The following is a 5,000-nucleotide window of genomic DNA, read 5'->3' on the forward strand; positions in this document are numbered from 1 at the left end:
GGTGGAATACGAATGCAAATCAGTCAGAGGAAATCAAACTGGCTGGACAACAGGGGAGAACCATGGAGACGCATCGTGAAACAAGTGTGGGACTGGACTGGAGAGATAGCCCTCACCAGGGCTAAACAACCACCAATCGGTCGCCGAAGGGACGGGCACCTTCATTGGACAAGAACCATGGTCATTGGATGAACCAAACCCACAAGGTGATAGCTGGGATAGAGCACCTGCCCAGGACAAGGCTCAATATCCTCCCACCACCAAGCTGGGCAACGTGGATCAAAAGTTAGGACACATCGGGCGCCGAAGGGTCTGGTCAAACCACTAAATCGGTCGCCGGCGGGAAAATGTCCAAAGTACCATGGTTCTGAGGGTCTGACTTCCCTCAAAACTGTCCGTTACTCATTTTCTATTCGGACTGAGCAGTTTGACACCACCCCCGTCTCTCTAGGACATGGAAGTCCTGTTGCCAAAAACCAGGTTTCTGAAATCGCGCCGGTACCTGTCTGGTCGACCCGCCACTGAGTGTGTAATCCAAAACAGGCCAAATATCGATGAAGCCCTGAACCTCACAGGGCTTCTGTGCGCCCCACCATCGGGGGTCAAATTCAACAAAAACGTGATAAATCAAAAAGTACACATCCGATCTTGATGGGGTTTTTTTTGCACGAAAGTGCATAAATAGACGAGCATTTACATTCAATTAAAAACGTTTTTGTATAAAACATTTTAATAGGAAATCGTGTTTCAAGTTTTGGGAAAAAAGTGAATGTCACAGGATGCATAGGTTCCTGTGGATGCGAATTTTTTTTTACATTATGTAATTGTTGCCCATCACGAGAGAGGGTATGAGACGAAATTTGGGACCTCTAGCCCTTCGGGAAGTATTTTTAATCATTTTTTGAAAATTACAGAAATTGGTCGAAAAAATGACAGAGTCCCACTTTTCACAGCCGTGCACCTGGTGATTGAAAACGTGCATCTGGTAACCCAAAAATGCGGTTCTCAATGCGCTTGCCGGTGTTACAGATATACATGTCCGATAATGATGCACCCTACTACGGACCTTTTTCAATGGGGGTCGGCCTGAATTATTTATGGAAGGTATGATTACTTTTTTTTTCTCCGTGCAACTGGTGATTGAAAACGTGCACCTGGTCACCCAAAACACGGTTCTCTATGCGGTTAGCGGTGTTCCCGAGATTCATGTCCGATAATGATGCACCCTACTACGGACCTTTTCAATGGGGGCCGGTCCGAATTATTTATGGAAGGTATGATTTTTTTTTTCTCTCTCCGTGCAACTGGTGATTGAAAACGTGCATCTGGTAACCCAAAACACGGTTCTCTATGCGGTTAGCGGTGTTCCCGAGATTCATGTCCGATAATGATGCACCCTACTACGGACCTTTTCAATGGGGGCCGGTCCGAATTATTTATGGAAGGTATGATTTTTTTTTTTTTTCAACACTTTTCCCCTCTTTTTCTCTCTCTGCCGGGGCCGGCCCTGGGTGCTTTATGGACGGTTTAAAACATGACTATGGATGCAAATGCTCATTTTCCTCCGTGCACCTGGTGATTGAAAACGTGCATCTGGTAACCCAAAAATTATAAAAGGGTTTTAAATACTTTTACCCGTCATTCTATTGATATAGCCCGCTAGGGGAGTGCCCCACTACGGCCCTCTCTCTGTCAGGGCCGTCCTTGGGTGCTTTTTACACACTTTAAGAAATCACGATGGATGCAGATTGCTATTAATCCTCCGTGCAACTGGTGATTGAAAACGTGCATCTGGTAACCCAAAATTTCAAATATGGTTCAAAATGAATTTAAAGGCACCCCTCTCATTGTTGCCCGCTATGGGAGCACCCCACTAAGGCCCTGTCTCGGTCGGGCCCGTCCTGAGTGCTTTATAGACACTTTAAGAAATCGCGATGGATGCAGATTGCTATTAATCCTCCGTGCAACTGGTGATTGAAAATGTGCAACTGGTGATTGAAAACGTGCACCTGGTCACCCAAAACACGGTTCTCTATGCGGTTAGCGGTGTTCCATCTATTCATGTCCGCTTATGGCGCACCCTACTACGGACCTTTAGCAATGGGGGCCGGCCCGAATTATTTATGGAAGGTCTGATGATGATTTTTTTTTTTTTTTCACCATCTCTTTCTCTCTCTGCCGGGGCCGGCCAAGAGTGCTTTATGGACGGTTTAAAACATGACTATGGATGCAAATGCTCATTTTCCTCCGTGCACCTGGTGATTGAAAACGTGCATCTGGTAACCCAAAAATTATAAAAGGGTTTTAAATACTTTTACCCGTCATTCTATTGATATAGCCCGCTAGGGGAGTGCCCCACTACGGCCCTCTCTCTGTCAGGGCCGTCCTTGGGTGCTTTTTACACACTTTAAGAAATCACGATGGATGCAGATTGCTATTAATCCTCCGTGCAACTGGTGATTGAAAACGTGCATCTGGTAACCCAAAATTTCAAATATGGTTCAAAATGAATTTAAAGGCACCCCTCTCATTGTTGCCCGCTATGGGAGCACCCCACTAAGGCCCTGTCTCGGTCGGGCCCGTCCTGAGTGCTTTATAGACACTTTAAGAAATCGCGATGGATGCAGATTGCTATTAATCCTCCGTGCAACTGGTGATTGAAAATGTGCAACTGGTGATTGAAAACGTGCACCTGGTCACCCAAAACACGGTTCTCTATGCGGTTAGCGGTGTTCCATCTATTCATGTCCGCTTATGGCGCACCCTACTACGGACCTTTAGCAATGGGGGCCGGCCCGAATTATTTATGGAAGGTCTGATGATGATTTTTTTTTTTTTTCACCATCTCTTTCTCTCTCTGCCGGGGCCGGCCAAGAGTGCTTTATGGACGGTTTAAAACATGACTATGGATGCAAATGCTCATTTTCCTCCGTGCACCTGGTGATTGAAAACGTGCATCTGGTAACCCAAAAATTATAAAAGGGTTTTAAATACTTTTACCCGTCATTCTATTGATATAGCCCGCTAGGGGAGTGCCCCACTACGGCCCTCTCTCTGTCAGGGCCGTCCTTGGGTGCTTTTTACACACTTTAAGAAATCACGATGGATGCAGATTGCTATTAATCCTCCGTGCAACTGGTGATTGAAAACGTGCATCTGGTAACCCAAAATTTCAAATATGGTTCAAAATGAATTTAAAGGCACCCCTCTCATTGTTGCCCGCTATGGGAGCACCCCACTAAGGCCCTGTCTCGGTCGGGCCCGTCCTGAGTGCTTTATAGACACTTTAAGAAATCGCGATGGATGCAGATTGCTATTAATCCTCCGTGCAACTGGTGATTGAAAATGTGCAACTGGTGATTGAAAACGTGCACCTGGTCACCCAAAACACGGTTCTCTATGCGGTTAGCGGTGTTCCATCTATTCATGTCCGCTTATGGCGCACCCTACTACGGACCTTTAGCAATGGGGGCCGGCCCGAATTATTTATGGAAGGTCTGATGATGATTTTTTTTTTTTTTTCACCATCTCTTTCTCTCTCTGCCGGGGCCGGCCAAGAGTGCTTTATGGACGGTTTAAAACATGACTATGGATGCAAATGCTCATTTTCCTCCGTGCACCTGGTGATTGAAAACGTGCATCTGGTAACCCAAAAATTATAAAAGGGTTTTAAATACTTTTACCCGTCATTCTATTGATATAGCCCGCTAGGGGAGTGCCCCACTACGGCCCTCTCTCTGTCAGGGCCGTCCTTGGGTGCTTTTTACACACTTTAAGAAATCACGATGGATGCAGATTGCTATTAATCCTCCGTGCAACTGGTGATTGAAAACGTGCATCTGGTAACCCAAAATTTCAAATATGGTTCAAAATGAATTTAAAGGCACCCCTCTCATTGTTGCCCGCTATGGGAGCACCCCACTAAGGCCCTGTCTCGGTCGGGCCCGTCCTGAGTGCTTTATAGACACTTTAAGAAATCGCGATGGATGCAGATTGCTATTAATCCTCCGTGCAACTGGTGATTGAAAATGTGCAACTGGTGATTGAAAACGTGCACCTGGTCACCCAAAACACGGTTCTCTATGCGGTTAGCGGTGTTCCATCTATTCATGTCCGCTTATGGCGCACCCTACTACGGACCTTTAGCAATGGGGGCCGGCCCGAATTATTTATGGAAGGTCTGATGATGATTTTTTTTTTTTTTCACCATCTCTTTCTCTCTCTGCCGGGGCCGGCCAAGAGTGCTTTATGGACGGTTTAAAACATGACTATGGATGCAAATGCTCATTTTCCTCCGTGCACCTGGTGATTGAAAACGTGCATCTGGTAACCCAAAAATTATAAAAGGGTTTTAAATACTTTTACCCGTCATTCTATTGATATAGCCCGCTAGGGGAGTGCCCCACTACGGCCCTCTCTCTGTCAGGGCCGTCCTTGGGTGCTTTTTACACACTTTAAGAAATCACGATGGATGCAGATTGCTATTAATCCTCCGTGCAACTGGTGATTGAAAACGTGCATCTGGTAACCCAAAATTTCAAATATGGTTCAAAATACTTTTACCGGTCATTCTATTGATATAGCCCGCTATGGGAGCACCCCACTAAGGCCCTGTCTCGGTCGGGGCCGTCCTTCAGTGCTTTATATACAGTTTCATATATTACGATGGATGCAGATTGTGATTGTTTTCCAAAAGACCCGTGTGCATCTGGTAACCCAAAAATTATAAAACTGTTTTAAATCATTTTACCGGTCATTCTATTGATATAGCCCGCTAGGGGAGTACCCTACTACGGCCCTCTCTCGGTCAGGCCCGTCCTTAGGTGCTTTATATACAGTTTAAGATATTACGATGGATGCAGATTGTGATTGTTTTCCAAAAGACCCGTGTGCATCTGGTAACCCAAAAATTAAAATATGGTTCAAAACCCGGGTAACACCACTCTATTTACGGACATGACAGTAGAGCTTACCCCCTGGAGCTATTGACCTCCAGGCTT

Source organism: Oncorhynchus mykiss, unplaced genomic scaffold (genome assembly GCF_013265735.2).
Source record: "Oncorhynchus mykiss isolate Arlee unplaced genomic scaffold, USDA_OmykA_1.1 un_scaffold_60, whole genome shotgun sequence".
Lineage (NCBI taxonomy): Eukaryota > Metazoa > Chordata > Actinopteri > Salmoniformes > Salmonidae > Oncorhynchus > Oncorhynchus mykiss.